Here is a 23,335-nt window from a genome sequence, read left to right as displayed (position 1 = left end):
ACTTAGTACAGTGGCTGGCACACAGGAAGCGCTTAATAAATGGTTAGTGATTGATTGGCTCCAGTTCATATGTCAAATCAGACATGATTCCTTGATAGACAAAACAATAAGGATACATGTCTGTATATGAAGATATACTCTCATATGTTTCTCTCTCTATGTATCATGTATCTATGCATCTATGTATCTATGTATGTATCTCTCTATCTTTCTATGTATCTATATATTCTGTAATCCTTTGCTTACTTATATTAAGCAGAGCATAAAACACAGGGTAGTGTATTCTCACCAAAGGACCAAAGGTGTTTGTCATTGTTAGAGAAACCTCCAAATGGAGGAAAAATTTCCTGAGAAGGGTGAAGTTCTTCACATTTTTTTTGATGGTATTATGTTGATCGCATCAAGTCCTGAGGGTCCACTAAAGGAGATACACAATCACTAGGTTAAATTACTCAATAAAATTTGGTTTGTCATTCTAAATATGTGGGGATGGAATGGTCCTGTCACTCAGGAGCTCTATGGATACATGTTCGATGGGCTCATGTTCATAGGATCAGTTTTTAGGATCTTTGTATCATAGACCCACAGCTGAAAGGGACCCTAAGGAACATTAAGTCCAGTCCTCTGATTCTGCTGAGAAAACTGAAGATGAGAGAGGTTGAGCAACTTGCCTAAAGTCAAACCTTTAATACTAGACAACTTTGATCTAAAAAGAAAAAAGAAACAGTTTCTTCTCCATTTTCAGCCTAAAATTTCACAGTTGGAATTATAGAATTTGAGAACTGGAAGACCATTTAGTTAAATCCAATCCACAAAAGAAGTCATACAACAAAATAACAACAAATAATCTTGACTTTCATGAAATGACTTTTATCTTGCAGGACTTCTTGAAGAAGTCAAGATGGCTCTTTGTAATCACCACTTTCCTTTCTAGGTATTTGCCAACCATCTTTTTAGTGATCCATTCTAGAATTTTTCCTAGGAAAACTCACTGGCCTAGAATTTGTAGTTCCCTTTCCTTCTTTTGAAAGTCAGGATTGTTTGCTATGTGTATGTATATATGTGTATGCATGTACACATGTATATGTATATGTACATATATGTGTATATATACACGTATATGTATATGTATATATATATAATTTCCATAAGTATGATTAGATATCTGACTCTGTATTTTGTGAAGCTGGTAGTGTAAGTATTATTCCCATTTGACAAGATAAGGAAACTAAGGATCAGAAATGAGGGAATAACACAGTCAAGTATACAAACTATGAAGTGTCAGTGTTCAGATTCAAAACCCAGATGTCCTAATGCTAAGTTTGACACCCTTTCCATTATAACACATAGCGTCTCTGTAGAGGTTCTGAGTTTTTTTAAAAGCATAATAATAATAATAATAATAATAATAATAATAATAATAATAATAATAATTATTGTTATTATATAGGCAACAGGGTATAATGGATAGAATGCTAGACTTGCTGTGGGGAAGACCTGGCTTCAAATCTGATCTTGTAACCATATTATTTTCCTTGGCCTCAGCTTCCTCATATGTACAAATGAGGGAGGTAGTCTTGATGGCCCCCAAGGTCCCTACCATTTTTACATTTGTGTGTCTGTGAGTTACAATTCTTGAAGGAGGGACTGCCAAGTTCAAGGAACAGCTTGTTTCACAGTTAAGCTGGGACATATATCCTATGGGGAGCTATCATTTGAAAGAAGGATTGAAAGGTAAATAAAACCCCAATTCAGGAGAAACCGTGATCTTTTGATGTTAGAAATAATATCTGTCATTGTTTGTAGCCAAATTGCAAAGCAATTGACATTCCTTGGTCTTTTGGTTCTCCCCTATAACCTTTGAGGTAGATTCTCTTATTGGGCTCATTTTCTAGATGATGAAGCCCAGAGAGGCCACGTGAATTGTCAGGGTCACACAGATCATGAGAGTCTGAGATGGGGGTGAAAAGTAAGTCTTCCTGACTACAATGGTAGCAGTCTTTCTACTCCTCCATCATACTTTTCCTGGTGATAGAAGAGAGAAAGCAGTTTTTGTAGATTCTCAGTGCACAAAACTATTGATGGAGATAACAGTTTAGGATAAAAATGTGACATTAATTTGATGGTTGGCATTTTAGAAAATGGGGGGAAAAGGCCCCTGAGCTTCCTTTGGGAGAGCCTGTGCATGCCTTTACCTTGCTGTGTCTTTTCTTGCCTCCTGCCATTGAAAGGATGACATCTCATACCGTCACATCCCTAAATGTCTGAAATCTAGGACAGGGGTTACAGAGAAAGTCCAGCCAGCTCATCTGGGCAGATGGCTGACATCTCAGCCAATTGGGTTAAGTGCAAGCCTGACATGTTCAGAGTCTAAGCTCCATTAGCCTCAAGTGACCACTTGACCTTGAATGAATATTTTACTAGACAGGAGCCCAAAATGCAAAGAAGAGAAGTCTGGAAGAAAAAGAAAAAAAACCCAAATCTCAGAAAAGATTGGCTGATGAGAAGATAGGAGGTACCTGCCAACACTTTCTCTGAGATTCTTCTCCAAACTTAGCATAAGCTCATCAAGTGACATATGTCATGTTCTGCAGATGGAGAAGCCACAGCATACGCATGTATGCAGTACAGATGTATTTATCACAGAGTGGCTGGGGGTTAAATTTGTTCAGCAGACTGCCAGCATCCGTGGTTTTCAGAGAAGTGTTGTTAAATGGTGGGTGGTGGCTCAGGTTGATTTGTTTCCTATGGAAACCATGCTGCCTCAGACAGGTTCCAGATCTTCCTCACAATGCTGGGGTTAGCATGACCTTGTTTGCTCCCTCCTGACTATCACTTTCACTGAAGGATGACCTTGATACAGAGTTATCAGCGTGAGGTTGGCCCAGAATTATTGAAGGCTATGTGAGCAGAGTGCAAGGTATGGCACAAACTTGACCAATAGCATGTGTGTGCCTGCCTTTCCACAAGCCTGCCAACATTGACTTCTTGCATCTTCTGTCATCTCCGTCCATTTCCTGGCTGTCAGGTGAAATTGTTTTGATTTGCATTTCTCTTATTAGTGGTGGGGAACAATGTGTCCTCTGGTTGCTAAACATTTGCAAATCTTTTGGGAAGTCTCCTGCAACAGAATGAGCACCCCTTGAGGGAAGGGATTCTTTCACTGTTGTCTTTTTCTCCTTAGTTCCTGGCACATAGTAGGCACTTAATAAAATCTTTTTTGTTGATTAAACTGTTTGCTCATATCTTTTTACTACTTATCAATTAGGAAATTGTCATTAGTCATATATTTACATTGGTATCAGACCCATATCAGAGATTCTACTTTATGCAGAGGTACTACCACTCTGAGAGCCAGAGATGCTACTCTGTATGGGGCACATAACCCATGAAGGTGAAAGACAGAAAGGTTGTCTACTCATCAAAGTATTTATAGCAGCATTTTTTTTTGATAGTAGCGAAGAATTGGTTAAGTAGATGCTCCATGACTGTGCAAATGGCTGAACAAATAGTGATTCCCAGGTTGGCCAAGTAACATCTGCCTTCTGTGGACTCATTTAGTAGTTAAGTGTTATTGTTGTTCAGTCATTTTTCAATCATGTCCAACTCTTTGTGACTCCATTTGAGTTTTCTTGGCAAAGATACTGGAGTGGTTTGCCATTTCCTTCTCCAGCTCATTTTACAGATGAGGCAATTGAAGCAAATAGGGTTAAGGGACTTGCCCCAGGGTCACACAGCTTGTAAATGTCTGAGACCAGATTTGAACTCAGGAAGATGAGTCTTCCTGAGTCTAGGCCTGGCAGTCTATCCACTGTGCCACCTAGCTAAGTGTAGAGAGAGGCTTATCCCTAGGTTAGTTGCAGTGTAACAGAATTCTTGTGTAGTCCGACTCTTGAAGGACCATACATCACAGAACCAGAGAACCTATTCCCTTTACAACATAGTTGATAAATGATGATCCAGACTGTGAGTGGAGACCTCTAGGGAAGGAGAAACCACCTGCCTCCCCAAGCAGCCCATTCCCTGTTGGACAGCTGTCATCCTTAGGAAGGGTTTCCTCATTGCAAGCCCAAATTTACTCTTTTGCAACTTCTACCCTTGGCTTCACCTAAGAAAGTTTGATTTTTCAGTAGAGGGAGAACCCAAACAATAATGAATCGATAATTCAGTAAGGAATGAAATAAATGACATTTATAGTACACTTTAAAATTTGTAAAGCAGGCTACATACATTATCTCATTTAATTCTCATGACAGCCCTGTGTCACAGGTGGTATTCTCCTTCTCATTTTACAGAAGTAATGGAGGCCAAGAGAACTCAAGTGACTTTATCCTGGTCACACAGCTAGTAAATATTTTGGGAGGGATTTGAACCCAGAGCTTTCTGACCTTCGTCTAGTGTTCTCTTGACTATACTAGATCTTTGAAAGACTAAAGTGCAGTGACAGAAAGCCTCCAGATGATCCAGTTTTCCTTTTATCTCCCCAAGAGCACTGATTTCCAGTTTGTCTTACCACTCGTGTTCCCTGCTCATTTTAGAATTTCCATATCACTCGACCTAGGCATAAGGAGCCCAACGGGAGGCTTGGTGTCAGGCATTTAAGCTGGGCTTTCCAGTAAGGCCTCTTCCCTTCAAACTCAGATGTCTTCTCATGACCATTTCTCATCCCAATGATAGCCAACAATGGCCGTAAGCGCTCACTTTATTTGGTTTGCTTCTGCGTGTGGATGCCCCACCTGTGTCATCCTGCCATGTGCCAGTATAATTCTTGGCCTCACTCAACATGACACTGCTTTTACTGTCCCATCATTGAGTTAAACCCAGGCATGCTATTAAAAGGGAAAAAGAATAATCTTTTCCCCCAACTTGTAAGGGCCGTGGCTAAAGTGATGCTTTCAATTCAATGTGACAAACATTTCTTCATCCTCAATTGTTTCAGGTGTGCTAAGCACTCAGGATAAAAGGAAGAACGATGGTGCTGGCCTTCAGGGAGCTTGAATTCTACTCTGTGAAACAATAAGTATACAGATAAGCAAACATAAATAGATACGAGGTAATTTCATTGTGTGGTAGGGAGGAAGGGCAAGTAAAAGAAGAGAAGGAAGGTGACTAGCATTTTTTAAGTCCCTACTATGTGCCAGGCACTGTGCTAAGCATGTTGCAGATATTATCTCATTTGATCTTCACAACAGTCCTGGTGGCAGGCACTATTATTATGATCATTTTACAGTGGAAGAAACTGAGGCAGACAGCAGTTAAGTGACTTGCCCAGGGTCATATAGATAGGAAATGTCTGAAGTCATATTTCAACTCATGCCTTACTGACTCCAGGCCTAGTACTCGAACTCTTGGGTCACCTTCATGCCTTGGAGTGGGGATGGAGATTTATCTTTTTGAAAATAAGTGAAATGCAAAACAGTGCTAGGTATATTTTAACTGCTTTTGATGTATCACATTCTATAAGATCAATAAAGTGTTGAAAAAAGGGATATTGCTAATACAGAGGTTTAATATAGGGAGTCAACATGGTAAAGTAGTAGATGGAGAGCCTTCCTCTGAGTCGGGAGGAACTGAGTTCAAATTCTGCCTCTGACACATATCGACTTTATGACCATGGGCCCATCACTTAGTGTCCCAGGCAGCTCTCTCTAAAATTATAAACGGCAGAACAGCTGTTTATGTACCTTGGTAAAGGGAATTCCCAATACCAATGGGGAAAAACAAAACAAAACAAAAAATAAAGAAATAAGGGTCTGAACAGAAACAAAGGAAAAAGTCTTTCTTTGCTATTTCCCTGATCTAGAACGGTCAGTGGTTTCCTAGTACCTCTAGGAAAAAGTAGAAATTCTTTTGACATTTCGAAACCTTCAGTGTTGGCTCCAACCTATTTAATCAGACTAATTTTACATTATTCTTCCTTTAATATTCTATGTCCAATCAAAATGGTATATCTGTCATTCTCCATAACTCATAGTCTGTCTCCTACCTCTGAGAATTTGCATAAGCCGTCTTCTATGTCTCGGCCAGGGAGCACCATAGTGCATAGAGCGCTGGGCCAGGAGTCAGGAAGACTTATCTCCATGAGTTCAAAACCGTCTTCAGACACTTATTAGCTGTGTGACCCTGGGCAAGTCACTTGACCCTATTTGCCTCAGTTTCCTTAACTATAAAATGAGCTGGAGAAGGAAACGGCAAACCACTACTGTATCTTTGCTAAGAAAACCCCAAATGGGGTCAAGAAGAGTCAGGCATGGCTGAACAACAATGATAGTCCTCTATATCTGGAATGCTCTTCCTCCTCACCAACGCCTCTTGGAATACTATATATAGCCACTTCAAAGCTTGGCTCAAGTATCACTTCCTAAATACATTTCTCCTCCCTGATCCTTCCCACTGCTAATTGGTCACTCTTAAAATTTACTTTGTGTTCACTTGAGAGTATGTTGTGTTCCTCCCCTTTTGTCCTCCTCCAGCCCCCATCTAAGCTCCTTGAGTAAAAGGACTGCTTTATCTCTGTTTTTCGATGGCTTAGCCCAGTGCCTACCGCGTGGTAGACACTTGAGATTTGTTTAAATGAATGCAATATTCTCTTTTTAATTGTTCTATTTTCTTTTGGCACTGAGGGCTATCCCACCCCATGGAGCCTGAGCAGAGCTGTCCTTTATGGTTCTGGCCAAGCAAGCTTTGGATTTACCTTTTAACAATAAGATTTGGAGCCAGAAGTGACAGATCTTAGAGCTTATGTGGTCCAACCAATCCTCTCATTCTACAGAGGAAGAAACTAAAGCCCAGAGACAAGTCACTTGCCCGAGATCACATGGCTAAGAAATGTCACAGCCATAAATGGAACTGTGGTCTTAATATAGCTCTGCTTTGCTGATTATTAAAAGTCTGGGCTGGGGATGGGGAGAGACTCGTAACACCTGCAATTTGAGAGTACAGGGGGGAAAAGCCTATTTCAAAAGTAGTCTTTCAAAGGATTTATTTATAGCGTGCATAGTGATGGAAGCTAGAAGTGCTAATTAAATTTTATATATATATATATATATATATATATATATATATATATATATATATATATATATGAAATGTAGGGCAGCTTTCTAATCCTTCTTTTATCAGTGTTTTCTCCTTTCATTCATAACTTGCTGAATCATTGAATATGGAAGGATATTAGTTAACTTCTGCCATAATACATCTCTGCTGTTAGGAAGCTTCCTATGAAATATCTCCCTTCATCCATCACCTCTCATTCTGTCTGTCTCTGTCTCTCTCTCTCTCTTTCTGTCTGCCTTCTCTCCTTTTCTCTTCCTCTCTGCATTTAAGCATCTTATGCTCCTGACAACTGAAAAACATCCATGTGGAGAAACTCCAAAGGGTAAAGGAAGACCCTGATAAAATTCCCATGTGATTTTATTAAATGTAAAATTCAATTCAGCCATTTTAAAGTGCCTACAATGTCCCTACTTCTACTTTAGTAAGTGTCACATAGGAAACACAAACCAGTCTTTGGTGCATCAAAATCTGACAGTGCTGCAAAGTTATCATTCTGAAGGCCAGTCCTCAGAATCAGAGGACCTGGGTGTAAATTCTGACTCTGCTCCTTATTGCCTGTGTAACCTTGGGTAAGGCAGTGACCATTTCTGGGCCTCCATTTCCTCATCTTCAAAATGAAGATGTTAGATAAGATGAGCTTGGAGGTTCTTTAAAGCTCTAGATTTATGTTCCTTTGGCTGTAACCAAGGTAGGAAATGACACCAAATGTGAATTAACTCCAAGATTAACTGGAAATTGTTTAAAAAACTGACTAAGTTCCTGGTGTGAGTTTATTTTCTTATACTTTGCTTCTTTCTGAGAAGCAACAACATCATTTCCACTTGTTTGGGAAATATTCTACTTGAGCACTTCTGTTCCACTGGGTGATATACTATGCACACCTATCTAAAATAACCCAAAGTACTTTCAAGCAAAAGAAAGCACTATCATGAGGTGGGGGGAAAGGGGAAGTGAAACATAATGCTGAATCAGGAAAGGAAAGTGGGAATGAGCATCAGGCAGAGCGGGGTCTGAGAAGTCAAGGGAGGAGGATGTGTCCAACAGGAGGGGAATGGGCAACAGTGTGAAATCGGACTAGGGCCTGAAGAAAGGCCCGTGTAGAATAATTAAGAGATCATGGGTAACCTGGGAGAGGGCACTTTCAACCATGGGTAAGGTCTGAAGTGAGAATGGAAGGGGGCAACAAAGGAGTGGGAGGTGAGGATGTGAAAAAGTCAGTTTAGATGTTCATCACTTGATTTAATGATGCTCATATCCTCCGTGGAGCAGAAATCACAGCTCTGAGGGTGTTTTCCTCCAAAATGTGACCCATATATGTCTGCCATCCTATAATAATAGTAGTAGTTGTCATTGTCATCATGCTCATTAGCATTTATATAGTTTTTAAGCACTTTACAAAGATTTCATTTTGTCCTCCCAACAACCCTGGGAAGTGGGTGCTATTATTTATTATCCCAATTTACAGATGAATAAATTGAAACACAAAAGTTAAGTGATCACATAGGATCACACAGCTAGCAAGTGTCTGACACTGAACTTGAATTTAGGTTTTCCTGACTCCAGGTTCAGTGCTCTATCCATTGTACCACCAGCTGCATAAGTGACTCTTGTCTGTGTCCTACCTTAAGTTTCACACAGGGGTCCACCTAATGAGCTGGCAGCCTTCTTGGAGTTCTCTTAATAGTTTGAAGATAACAATTACAACATGGGCTCTCCACTTGTTATCCATCCCTCTCCGTGATCAATCCATCTTCCATGTTATTCATATTTGGTCCAAAAGGATTTTGACAAGCTAAGACATTGAGCTGAATCTGACAAGATGGTGTTCAGTAGGGATAAATATAAAGTTTTTACTTGGGCAAAAAAAAAATCAACTTTACAAGCATACAATGGAGGAAGGATGGATATCCAATGATTATTTTGAAAAAAGATCTAGGGGATTTTAGTGGCTCATAATATTAATATGAGTCACCAGTATGAAGGGGTAGCCAGGAAAGCTAATGGGATCTTGCATTGCATTAAGGGATTATAGCTTCTAGGAACAGGGAAATGATAGGGAGTCTCACTGTATCCTTCCCTCATCAGACCTCATTTGGAACTTTGTCTTCAGTTCTGGATGCCATAGTTAAGAAGGACATTGGTAAGCTGAAGAGTATTCAGAGGAGGGTAACCAGCATGCTAGTTGTGAGTCTTCCTCATATTAGTGGTGGTAGAAGTAACTGGGCATTTTTAGCCTGGTTAAGAGAAGATTCAAAGAATACATGATAGCTTCCTATTAGAAAGCTTGCCATGTGATGGAGGGAGAGTTATTCCATTTGGTACTAGAGGGCAGATGCAGGACCAATAGATAGAAGTTGCAAAGGGGCTAATTTAGACTTAGCATTAGGGAAGACTTCCTAATAATGAGAGCTATCCAAAAGTGAGTCAGGGAGCTTTGAGATGAGGTGGGCTCCTCTTCCATCAAGGTCTTCAATCAGTGTGACTGGACAGTGCCTTGTGGCTTCACTTATGTGTTGGTCTGAATGGCTGCTGAAGTCTCTCCCAGCTCTTAAATTCATCTTCAACAATATCCTTCAATCCAGTTCTCTTTTTGTAGTTCCTTGTTTAAATAACACCTTCAGAATGTTACCCAGCTTCCATCATTTTCAGTTGTCAGTGCTGTCCATAGAGCTGGGAGGGAAGGTGAGGGGATTTTCAGGGCACGTGACAGTGATTTATGTCATCGACACCTCATATAGCCTCCTCAATCACATTCCCATCTCTTGTATCAGTGATTTACAAGCAGACCTAATCTGGAGAGTTTGTGTACTAACTCAGGACACTTGGGCTGGCTGGCTGCTTTCTTTCTGTGGTTCAGTGCACTTATTGATTCAGGGCTTGGACTTAACCTGTTATTTCTCCCAAAGGGCATAATTAGAAGTTGCAGAGTAGAAGGTAGCGTCACCAGAAATAGAGCCATGTGGGATTACTTATGTTTTCCACTTGCCCCTTGAATGATTTTTTTTTTCTTCAGTCCTAGGGTCATAGTGAAGTATTTTTCCTTTATTTATTTTTTTCCCATCTATGTAATAAGTTCCTTCCTGGAAGATCTCTTCTGGCATAATAATCATTGTAAACCTTGGTAATGGCAAAGGCTGTTCTTACCTACTTTTGAATTGTGTGACTCATATTTGACTAAGCCCTAGATTAATAAGCCTCCTGCATGCAACAGACAGGACAATGTGGCCATTCTTTGGGTGGCATTTGGCACCATTGGTATAGTCGGCAAGGGGTTGTAGATGCCAACAGGATAAAAATGTGTTACCCAACTGAATGCCCAAGAAGGCTTCATAGTGACTGTAGGATTATATATCTTCTTTATGTGACTGCTCCTGCAGCCACACCCTGGTTCAGGCCATCATCACTTCTTACCTCTCTTATTGTAATAGCCTTCCAATCAGTTTGCCTTCTTCTAGGCTCTTCCCTCCCTCTTCAACCCATCCTTTACAAAGCTGTCAATTGAGAGCCTTTGAAACCAAGTCTGATCATTTTACTCCCCAACTCAAAAATCTTCAATGATTTTTATTCCTTCTAGAATACAAAATCCCAAATCCTCAATTTGACATTGAAAGCTCTCTGTGATATGGCTCTCATCCCTTTTTGGTATTACTTTATAGTGCTTCCCAATCCCATGCTCTCCCATCCAGTCAAATTGGCCCATTAGCTGTTCCCTAGACATGGTCTCCATCCCTTTGCATATGTGGACCTCCATATCTAGAGTGCAGCATTTCCTCTTCAGTTCTCGTCCTTTATATTCCCTACTGTCATTCAAGACAGAAAGGTTGGCATAGTGCATATAGAGCTGTCCTAGAAGCTAGAAAGACCTGGGTTCAAGTGTTGCCATTTGATACATAATGGCTGTGTCAAACTGGGCAAGTCACTTAACCTCTTAATACTCAAGATGACTCTTTAGGACAGGAATTCCTAACCTAGGATGTGTGGAGAATTTTCAGTGAACTTGGATGGAAAAAATTATATCTTATTTTTCACTAACTTTTGACTTTTTTGGTAACCCTATGTATATAATTTTGTGTATGTAAAATCGACATTCTGAGTGGAGGGGCTGTAGGTATCACCAGACTGTCATAAGGTTCCAGCACACACAAAATAGTTAAGAATACCTGTTCTAAGACTGTAAGTTACAACAGTTGTGGATCTGTGTTGATAGAGAAAATTCCTCCTGAAGGGCTCCCTACACCAAAAAAATCACAGGTATACTTCATAGCCTTATTTTTTGTCTTCTTTCAAAACCCAGCTGTGGTCCCTCCTTCTACTGAGGCCTGGCCTGATCCACTGGCTCTTAGTTCTCTCTCTCTCTCTTCTCTCTCTCTCTCTCTCTCTCTCTCTCTCTCTCTCTCTCTCTCTCTCTCTGTCTTTGTCTCTCTCTCTGACTCTGTATCTCTGTCTCTATTTCTGTCTGTCTCTCTCTGACTCTATATCTCTGTCTCTGTCTCTCTTTTCTCTCCCTGTCTCTATGTCTCTCTCTGTCTCTCTTTCTGTCTCTCTTCCGTCTCTGTCTCTGTCTCTGTGTGTCTCTCTCTTTCTCTCTGTCTCTCTTTCTCTGTTTGTCTCTCTGTCTCTATTTCTGTCTCTCTCTTCACACACACACACACACACACACACACACACACACACACACTCCCTGTCTCTCTCTTTCTCTGTCTGTCTGTCTCTCTCATCTCTCTGTCTCTGTCTCTGTCTGTCTGTCTGTCTCTCTCTCTGTATCTCTGTCTCTGTGCTTTCTATTTACTTATCTAGGTGAATTTCTCCAGTAGAACATAACCTCTTTAAGGACAGTGATAGTTTTGATTTTGTCTTTGTATCCTTGACATCTTGCACAAGTAAATATTTGTTAGACTAAATTGAATCATTCCCATTCTCTTTGGCAACTTTGAAGCCATCATAAGGAGCATCTTTGTTCTTGTTGACACTTTAAAAGGAAATTTTGTGTATTCTCTTTCAAAAACATAATTCAGTTTTGTTTCTGTTCTCAGTTCTCTCCTTCCCACCTTCACCTCCCCTACCCATTGAGAAAGTAAGAAAAACAAAACCTGTTACACATATGTATATTCAAGTAAAACAAATGACCACATTAACCATATTCCCTTCCTCCCAAATACGCTGCAATCTGCCCTCTGAGCCCATCACCCGTCTCTGGAGGTGGCCAGCATGCTTCATCATAAGTCCTGTGGAAATGTGGTTGGTTCCATTGTTCATATGTTATTTTTGAAACTGCCCATTTAAAGTTACTTTACACCAGGGGTTCTTAACCTAGGGTCCACAACCTTTTTTTAAAAAAAAATAATAGCTATATTTTATTAAATTGGTTTCTTCTATAATACCAGTATTTCCTTTTATGCATTTAAAAACATTATTCTGAGAAGGGGTTCATGGATTCATCAGACTGCCTAAGGGGTACATGAAACAAAAGGGTTAAAAATCCCTGCATATGCATTAATATTTATATAAACATAATCATGATAGCTTGACATGATCACAGCAGTTTAGAGGGACCTTAGTGTCTCTACCTGGAAATGAATCCTATCTGTAATTTCCCTCATAAAGGATATTCTAACCTTTCCTGAAGACCTCTAATAAGGGGGAGCTCTGTACTTTCTAAAGCAGCCCACATTATTTTGGGAGTAATTCCAAATGTCGGGAAGTTATTTTTTCTCTTACATCAAGTTGAAATCTGTCTCTCTGCAATTTTCACTGCTGGCTCCTAGTTCTGTCCATTGGAGCCAAATGGAGAAAATTTCATTCATCTTTCACACGATTGCTTTTTGTATGTTTGAAGACAGCTATCATTCCTTCCCCCTTTACCCTCCCCACTTCTCTTCTGGCTAAACAGCCTTAGTTCCTTCAACCAATCTTCCTGTGACCTAATCTTGAGGCCCTTCACCACCCTGGTCACTTGCCTGTGTATGTTGTTCTTTGGTTTTCCAATGTCTTTCCTAAAATGTGGTGTCTACATTGAAAATGAATAACCTTCTCTTTTTAAGACTAAATATTTATAGGATCATAGCTTTAGAGCTAGAAGTTTCCCTAGAAGCATTTGAGTCTATCGCTTTCATTTTACTGATAAGGAAATTGAGGCACAATGTAAAAGGGCTAGTAAGTATCTGAAGCTGGATTTGAACCCAGGTCTTCGTGACTCCAAGTCCAAAACTCTATCTACTATCCCATGCTGTTGCCATCCCAGTCATTAAAAATGGCTTTCTTCTATTGGTAATCTTCTAATAGGACTATAACTTAGGGATGATACACAGTACCCCTCATGTCTTCAAGGAAGGTCATATAATAACTGCATATTCACGTCACTCTATTCCTAGCCAGAGGTCTTGAAAACAGAGGGATTCTCAAGGTTTTATTTCGGTGCTGATATATTCAGATCAATGGTGAAATAAATGTCTGGTTAAGTGACGTGTGCTGTGTGTGTCCTGTGTGTGCTGTGTTTTGTGTGTATGTGTATGTGTGCACGCACGCATGTGCATGACAGAGGACTTAATTGGGTGATTTCTATCAGAGATCCACTGGGAGGAAAAAAACAGGTGCCTCAAGGTCAAACAAAATGGATAGCAGAGTGGAGTTTCTGCTCATGTTTCTGTGTGGTACTTTTCTTTCTATCTTTTGCTACTTAAGTGGCCTCCACAATGGCATTTTTTCCCCTCCACACAGGTCCTCCTGAGAAAGATAAAAGGAAGTTACTCTTTGCCTACATTCATTTAATTTCATCAAAATCCCTCCTGAAAATGTCCTCTTTCCTGAGGGTCTCTACAAGTTGGAGAATCCTTTCACTGTAATGGATGTGTAATTAAAATCAGCCTTGTATATTAATTTCCATTTTGTGCAGATACATCTGCAGACAACTTTCTTGTTTCCTGTGGGGTCACACCAAAGATCATCACTGAATATTCAACCTATTGTGAACAAATACTTTTTTTTCTTCACCGTCTGCTAACTGTTCTAATGTGATATTGTTAACTTGCTAAAATTTGGATGTCTTTGGAGAGATTGTGTGGTATAGCAGATAGAGAATGGAATCCAAATCCCACCACTGCTATATACTGACTCTGTGACCCTGGGTAAGTCTTGGATTCAAGGCTAGAAAGGGCCTTAGAGGGCTAGCACAAACCCTTTATTTTTTAAGTGAGCAAGCTGAGAACCAGAGAAGTCATGGGATTTGTTTAGAGTTACATATGTCATAAGCATCTGAAGTGAAATTTGAACCCAAATCCAATGCGCTGTTCATTATACCACATTGCCATCCCTAGGAAGCTTTCAAATGACATCATTTGCAGTTGAAGTAATGGTTGTGATCTGCATGGGGATAGGATATTTATTACTAGGGAGCTCCCATCAACAATGAAATCATATCTGAGGACCAATAAACACCCAGCTCCACACCCACACCCACATCCACCCACCCATCCACCCCCATCACTCATTCCCACCACCCCCACCACCCACCCCAACTCTGACATCTTTCCTCACCAACATGGTGGAGATCACAATTAAACTAAGGGATATCTGATCTAAGGAAGTGCTAGAGAACCCTTTCACCCCCATTCTCTGGCAGTGATCAGAAAGTGAAATGACAAAAAACTGAAATGACAGAATGGCTTCTGGGAAAACACTATTTGCTTTTTCTAGTGATCATTTCTGCTGTTTCTAACTCAAATATGATATGGAGGAAACTTTGCAGGGAAAGATGCTGCCATTTAGCAATTTCCAGAGTGACAACTCTTTGGATAAGCAATTTCACTTTTGGAGAACAGGTGTATAGTTTGAAGTGTTTGAGATGCAAATGTGAGCTTAGAGGAGAGAGTATATAAGACTGATGGATGGGGTTGATTTGATATAATGAAAAAATGTACAAACCATTAGAATAGTCTGAGAGTGCAATGAGATCTCTTGGGGGGAAGTGAGTTTTCCCATTAGATGTCTTCAGGCAAAGATGTCTCCTTTTCGGGTATATTTTGGAAAAATTCTTTTTCAGGTATGGTTGAAGTTAAATGGCCCCTGGGGTCCATCCCCCCACTTATTCCCATTCATTATCCTCCTGCCTTTACCTCCCACCTTACCCAGTCATTTGCTAAGTTCCTTTCTGTTCTGGCAGAGCACAGATGGTCACAAGCAACAGCATCTTATTTCATTCAGTCATTTGATTATACTTCAGTGGAGTCTTATCTCATCAATGTGGGTATTTTTTATAATGGTGCAGATTGAAAACAACTTAAACCTTCCAAAAGCCTGGGCTTGAAAGCCCAGGAAAAGTTAAGAAAAGAGAGATCCAGTGAAGTGCCAGGTACTATGTTGTGGTGAGAACTTGATTTGGAGTTAGGCAGACCTGGGTTTCAAATAATGCTTCCGACATGTGGTAGCTGTGTGACCTTAGACAATTGACCTCACTTCTCTGAACTTCAATTTCCTTATCTGTAAAAGGGGGGTAGTTATTCTTGTCATCCCTATTTCACAAAATTGTTCTGAGACTCAGAAGAGATAATGCATGGAAAGTGTTTTGTGAACTTTAAAGCATATTATGTATTTTATTATCATTACTAAAAGTGAAAGCAACTTTAAAAATGTTCATTGAGTGCCTACTATGTGGAAGGATGGAGCACCTTTAATGTGTAAAGTACATCATTAAACACTTTAGGAGGCACAAAAATGAAGACATGGTGCTCATATGTATTCTATAATACTTAGAGATATGTATGTTTCACTTTAAGGAGGTACTATCACGATACAAAGATATCAACAAGCATGACAATTTCAAGCAGCTTTCCTAATTTAGTGGTCTTACAAGCCTCATTTATTGTCTTCTTTTCTTGTCCAAGGGAGCATGGGATGGTGGGGAGAGTATTGGAGCCTCAGGTTATGATGTTAGCACAATTTAGCAGCCAAAGGCCCTTCAAGGATAGCAGAGAGATAGCAGAGGATTCACTGATCAGGGAAAAACATTTCACCTGGTACTAGTTGGCCAGCAAGGAGGAGGCCGATTACCAGGTGGTAGCTTGGAGAAATGAGAACCAAAGAAGGACACAAGAGCTGCCTTAAATGTTTGGAGAGCCATCATGTGAGAGAGGAAATAGACTTGGGTTTGGCACAAGAGGATAGAACCAGGAGTAATGGGTATAATTATCAAAGTAGCACATTTAGGCTTGATGTCCAGGACTCTTTGACAATGAAGCTAGATTAGGGTTCCCTTGCAAGTCTGGAGTTTTTTTTTTCTTAAGAGCTAGGGAAGTTAAATGGTGTAGGGGGAATCAGGAAAGCCCAGAACTCAATAATCCAAGAAGCAGAGCAATGTAGAGGGCTAGTCCAAGATTCCAGTTTGGGTTAAAGACAGAATAAGCTGGAGCTCATAAGATCCAGAGATGTAGTGGCAAGAGACCACTGGAAATTAACTTGAGCTTGAGCCCTGATAAGTAGTCTGTCCCTGGCATGGATGACTCATATTCACCTTTCAACTGAGGATTTAACTTAGGAAATCATTTTTCCTCTAAGATGACCCTATTCAGGGGCAGGCTGATTGGAGAATTATATTGGAATAACCATCTCAAGAAGAGTAATAATAACAAAGCTAAATAACCCATCAGTGCTCAGCACAATACCTGGCACATAGCAGACACTTAATAAATGCTTATTGATTTGACTTATTGACGATGCTTAAATGTGATTCAGTTCTGCCCTCGTTTCAAGGCAGCGCACATGTTATCATTCCCATTTTGAAAGTGGGGAGCCTGGTATGAAAGGGTTTGTTCAGCTCAGTCAGAGAATTAGCCACTAAGCATAAAAGGCTAGATGAGCCTGAGGCTCCTATATCCTCAATCCTGAGTTCCATCCAACATACCTGGAGTAAGGCACTCAAACTATTGTAGTGCCAGGGCTGGAGGCTGCTAGGCGGCACAGTGGGCAGAGTGCGTTGGAGTTGGAGTCACCCAGACCTTTGTTCCAATACTGCTTTGGACACATTGGCTGTGTGACCCTATATGAGTCACTTAACCTCTCAGACTCAGTTTCCTAAAATGGGGAAATATTAGTATTTACTTCATAGAGTGTGAAGATCAAATGAGATTATCTATCTATCTCTACCTAATGTTTTACAAACATTAAGGTACTATATAAAAGTTTGCTATGCTTTTGAAAAAAAGAAAGAAAGAAAGAAAGGAAAGAAAGAAAGAAAGAAAAAGAAAGAAAAAGGAAGGAAGGAAGGAAGGAAGGAAGGAAGGAAGGAAGGAAGGAAGGAAGGAAGGAAGGAAGGAAGGAAGAAAGAAAACTATTTTCCATAGGGAAACAATTAGGTTAAAAAGGGAAAAGTTGAAATTTGACGTGATAGTGTTGCAAATATTTGCTGTTATTAATTTAAAACATGTTGTTTTGAGAGAAGACAGACAGTGTTGTAGAGTGGATTCCAAGTTTGTCTCAGAATCAGGAAGGCCTAGGTTTGAATCCCTCCTTGGACCCACACCGGCTGTTTACCACTGGTCAAATCTTTTTAACATGTCAGTGCACCAGGCAGCTCTGTAAGACCAAGAAACTGAGCAGACCTGCTTTGACAGAAAGAATGCCCCCATCAAGAGTTTATAGCAGTGGCACCCTAGCATCAATCCTCCCTGCTCCCAGCCAAATGAATAGAATTTATTAGAGTATATATTATGGTAGCAGTGGGGGGGGAGGGCATTGCATTTTCTCCTTCTTGACTTGAGTAATGCCATTTTAGAAAAAAAAGACTCCATTTCAGGTATAAGGGAGCAGGCAGTCACAGCTGATCCTTCTTTTTTTTGTTTACCTTTAAACCAGTTCTTCTGCAAAGTCTTCCAAAAGACAAAGACAGAATAGAGGTTAGGAAGTCTCTCTACTACCAACTTTTCATAGATAGATAGATAGATAGATAGATAGATGGATGGATGGATGGAAATATGGAAAATTTATGAAATGATTATAAGCTTCTTGAGGGAAAGGACTGTCTTTTGCCTCTTTTTTGTATTCCCTCAACACTTAGCACGGTGCGTGGCACATCGGAGGTGCTTAATAAAATGTTGATTGTTACTATGTAGGCATTGTGCCAAGCAGTGGGGTTACAAATAAAAGAAAATAAGATAGTTCCTACTCTTGAAGATTTTTCATTCAAAGAAGACAAAATATGAAGGGGAAGCTAGAAATTGGAGAAGGTACATGCATATGGGGGCAGGCTGCTGGTGAGGAGATACAACAATTTGGAGACTGAGTTGGATATGACTGGGGCCCTTCATGAAATGGCAATCACAGCTAAGGATGTACCAATAAAGAGGAAAGGCTTATAATCCTGGAACACTGGGAGGTTATGTGACTTGGCCAAGGTCACACAGCTGGTATGTCCAGAACTAGAACTAAAGTTTTCCTGGTTTTAAGCTCAGCTCTCTATTCACTACCTCACACTCTCTCTCAAGTACTGTAAGTACCTTGGAAATACTTTATTCAGAAACCCACTTACTCAATAAATACACTTCTCTCTGTGCCAACTGAATCTTCTTTTTATCTTGCCTCATAACAGTATATGGAATAAAGTCACTTACTGACTTGCATTCTAAATGGTAAGAATAGGTTTTTCTGCTGACACTCTCTCTCTCTCTCTCTCTCTCTCTCTCTCTCTCTCTCTCTCTCTCTCTCTCTCTCTCTCCATGTATTGTTTTAATACAACTTCAAGATTATGAGTATCTCTGACTTTGTCATTGTGCATACTCCATCTGTTGACACTAGGCAACCCCTCTGTAACTTAGCAGAGGGTCTTTGTGAGTTTCTATGGCACTAAAATCTTCCACCCATGACCAATTTGGGGACAAACCTCTCCATGCTTCCCTATTCTGGCTCTTATTGACAGACATATCATGCATATATGAAATACATGAAATCTTCCCTTCTTGGTAGGACCTACTAAAGATCTATTGAAATTAGCTTCAACTAGTCAGAACCTTCCCCTTGTCATAAGCAGGCATTGGAAAAAGAGTTCTGAATCACCAATTTAGAGCTAAAAAGGATGTTTGTATGTCATTTAATTAAAAACCTTCTTTTTATAGGGAAGTGAAGTGATTAACCCAAAGTCACCTGGACTGTGTCAGAGATAAGATATGAACCCAAGTCCCTTGCCTCAGAACTAACTTTCTACTGCATGTGTGGAAGACAGTATTAAAAATGATTATTTAAGTTGTGTTCCTACTAGAGAGTCAGTGGTGCCCTTATCCTGACTGCCTCTAATTAGGAACGAGTCTGGTTCTTTTGTGAGCTATTTTATGTCAGGGTAAGGTCAACAGCAGCAAGGAATTTTTAGGTACATTATTGTACCTACTTATATACCTGTTGTCTCCCTAATTAGAATAGAAACTCTTTGAGGGCAGGGACTGTTTTTGGTTTTTCTTTACATCCTAGCACTTAGCAGAGTGCCTGCACATTTTAAGTGCCTGCTGATTCATTGATTTCAGGCAAAGCCAGAACTAGGAGTTAAGGACACAAGCATAGAATCCAGGTAAAAGTAATTCAATTTGGTTAAATTCAGCTAACATTTATTAAGTGCCTGCCAGTTGTAAAGCATTGTGGTAGGAGAGAGAGGGAGAGAGAGAGAGAGAGAGAGAGAGAGAGAGAGAGAGAGAGAGAGAGAGAGAGAGAGAGAGAGAGAGAGAGAGAGAGAGAGAGAGGAGAGAGGGAGTATTGGAGCTGTGGTTTCTTTGATGTATGGAATTCCCTCCACCAATGCAAATCAATTCCTCTATTAATTTCTATTAAAATAGAACCTCCTTGAGAGAAGGGACCATGTTTTTGTCTTTCTTTCTTTCCTCAGTGCTTAATAAATGCTTGTTGACTGACGATGAAAATCTCTGAGAATAACTGGGACATTAAAAGATTAAGAGACGTTCTTTGGTCATAAAGGCAGTATGAGTCAGAGGCAAGACTTGAACCTACTTCTCTCAGACTTCAAGGTCAATCCTTCACCCTTTATACCAGGCTCCTTTTATCAAGTGCTGGGGATACAGAGATTAAAAACTACAGTCCCTTCCCATCCTTCATGGGGTTTACATTGTGCTATGAGAATACAAATATAAAAAGATGAGTAAATTGAGGCAGGAGGGAACATTAAGGACCACTCCCTGTAGGAGGGAGGTTGAGCCAGAAGGAAGCTGAGAGATTTTGAGGAGTGGATGTGAGGAAGGAATTCAATCTAGTTTAAGGGGTGGAAATAACCAATGCAAAGGTGTGGTGATAGGGCATGGATTGAATTCAGGTGGTCAGACAAAGAACTGGGAACTAGGTAAGTCTTTAAAGCTAATGAGACAATTTCGGAGTCTGTTAACTTGAGCCAGAAATATCATCAATTATACTGGCACCAGATGCATCTAGAGCAGTCACTGGCTTGCTTCTGCCCTCTTTTGTTATGCTAGGAACACCATCCTAATTTATTAAGTGCCTACTGTGTACCACGTGCTATACTAAAGTTTCCACTACAAAGACAAAAATAAAAGTTTCCGCCCCCAAGAATTAAACATGCTCTTGGATCATCCATAGCACATAGTTTGTTTTATTCTACCTACCACATATGACGAAACACAAGACAAGTTGCTTAGTGTGCTCTTTTCATGGTTCTCTGCCCCTCCCTCCCTTTCTGGAACTATAATGAAATCAATACTGCCATGGTTACTGGAAAAGATATATTGATCTACTTTCATCTGCTTCCATTCACCTTTGTTGTTATTCAGTTGTGTTCAGCTCTTCTTGTCCCCATTTTGGGTGAATTTTCTTGGTAAAGAATAGTTTGTCATTTCCTTCTCCAGCTCATTTTACAGAAGAGGAAACTGAGGCAAACAGGGTTAAATTATGTCCCAGGGTCACATAGCTAATAAGTATCTGAAGCTCTATTTGAATTCAGGTCTTCCTGATGGTGATGCCTGAAATTCTACTCACTTTACCACCTGGTGGCTCCTATTTATATTCCATTCAGTCTCACCACAAAACTCATCCCCTGGCTACCCCTCCACTTTATGTGTTGTTTCCCTTCATTAGAATGCAAGCTCCTTGTGGGGAGAGGCTGTCTTTTGTATCACCAACACTTGACACAGTGCTTAGTACATGATAGACATTAATCAATGCTCATCCCATCATTGAAGATAATGACCAAGCATGGTAACATGGAGTGTAGATCATGGCACATGAGTATCAGTAGAAGAAACTGGATAGATTTAGCTTAGAGGAGGGAAGACTTAGGAGAGACACCATTGATGTCTTCAATTTGTGGAACATTTTGTGCTGCTTAGCCCCAAAAGAGCAAAGGGAAGGTTAAGAGGTGTGGGTTTTGGCTACATGTAAGGAAATACTTCCTAAGAAATTAGAGCTACCCCAAAGTAGAATGGACTGCCATTGGAGGTCTTGGGTTCCCCCTCATTGAAGTACTCAAGAGAAAACTGAAAGGCTGCTTTTTGAATGTTGTCAAGATTTCTGTTCAAATAGGACTGGACTAACTGACCCCTGAGATCCTGTAAAATTGTAGCTGATGGCAGGGACCTTGGGAGTCATCTAGCCCAGAGGTTTTTAAGTCTTTATTTTATTTATTTATTTTTTGTGTATGTGTGTTATGGACCTCTTTGGTGGTCTCATGAAGCCTATGGACCCCTCTCAGAATATTTTTAACTGCAAAACCAACTCCAAAACAAGACAACTATCTATCTATCTGTCTATCTATCTATCTATCTATCTATCTATCTATCTATCTATATCTATCTATCTATCATCTATCATTTAAAAAAAAACAGATCCCATTTTGAGCTGAGGTCACAGAGGTAATAACCATGTAGGGACCAGGATATAAATCTATGTGATCCGGTCCAAAGTTAGTACTCATCATGTTGCGCCAGGCTGCCCCCTGCTGGCTAGGGAAGGTTCTGGGGCCTCTGGTAAGATGGGATAGTATTGGAGGTGTTGTGGTTTTTAGAAAGTTTTTACACTAACTTCAACAGTAATACATTTGCAACTTGGTGAACTGAAATGATCTTCTTGATAATATGGAAACAGAAAAGTTTTCATTTCCATATTATATCTTCTAATTATATCTGAGCAATAATGGAGCCATCTGATTTTCTCTTGGAACCCCTTCTTAATGGCAAAATTGCATCGGAGGGCCATTTCAGTGATTTTAATTGGCTTAATTTTTGCTGTTAAGCACTGAAGTGGAGAGTTTGTACTGACAGAAGCCATCAAGGAGCAAGAGGCAGATGGAATGAAGGGGTGGGTTTAGAAACAAATGAATGAATAACATCTGTCCCATAGGCGCAGTACCTTAAAACTCTGCCAGTCTGGATTGCTGACTGACTTTTGGTCCGGCTTCTTCTCTTCCCTCAACCCTCAAGAAGATTATGTTTTAATAGATAAAAGATGAATGCACAAACAAAGGGGGGGGTGATTTTCCAACCACCCCTCCTCTCCCAAGGGGATCTTGTAAACTAGTTTCCTAATATATCTCTTCAGGCTATTAATGTGTAGGGGCCCAAATGGAGAGGCTTATTAAGAAAGAAGGGAAATGAAAAGCAGGAAAGGCAGATGACATGGAAAAAGGGAAAGAGCATTCAAAACAGAATCAGAGAAACTGGCTCCAATCTCAGTTTTGTCATTTCCCAGCTTTATGACATCAGGCCACTTGAATACTTGGGGCCTCAGTTTCTTCAGCTGTAAAATGGATGGATTAACATCTAAAGCCCCTTCTGGCTCTGTAGTCTGTGATCTTATGAATTAAAAAGAAAATCATTCAGTAAATTAGTAGGATCCTTAGAATCTCAGGAAGAAGGCCTGGATTTGCAATTGGGAGACTTAAGTCTAACTCTTAGGCTGGCATCTTATCTGGTGACCTTTGAAAAGTCACGTAAGATCTTAGGGCTTTAGGTCTGTCATATGTGGAAGGAATATGATAATATCTGAAGTCCTTTATTCATAAAGTTGTTATGAAGCTCAAGCGAAATAAGGTACAGTGTGTCCTAAAAGTCTTAGTGCGGTTGTATATAAAGTACTCTGTAAAATAGGCTTTCTTTCCTGCTCTCTTCTCCTCCCCTCACATTCTATAAAATGAAGAGTTTGGACAAAATGATCTCTGCAGATGCTCTTTCCTCTTGATACTATGCTTTTAGAAGTAGAGACTTCATCTAATCCCCTTAAGAGTAAAGTGAAGTCCAAAACAGTGATGCATGGGAGGAGCACATGATAGAGTCAGTTCAACATT

At 40.1% G+C, this 23,335-nt stretch overlaps 1 protein-coding gene across 3 annotated transcripts in view; it reads left to right on the top strand.

The window, feature by feature from the left end:
* The window catches only part of CTNNA3 (catenin alpha 3), a 1,889,266-nt gene that overhangs the window by 436,367 nt on the left and 1,429,564 nt on the right, over positions 1–23,335 (top strand). The gene's annotated exons all lie outside the window — the stretch shown is intronic.

The sequence above is a fragment of the Phascolarctos cinereus genome, unplaced genomic scaffold, assembly GCF_003287225.1.
Source record: "Phascolarctos cinereus isolate Bilbo 61053 unplaced genomic scaffold, phaCin_HiC Scaffold_3;HRSCAF=262, whole genome shotgun sequence".
NCBI classification, from domain to species: Eukaryota; Metazoa; Chordata; class Mammalia; order Diprotodontia; family Phascolarctidae; genus Phascolarctos; species Phascolarctos cinereus.
Note: the sequence above shows the minus strand (reverse complement) of the source record. Positions and strands in the feature narration are given on the sequence as shown.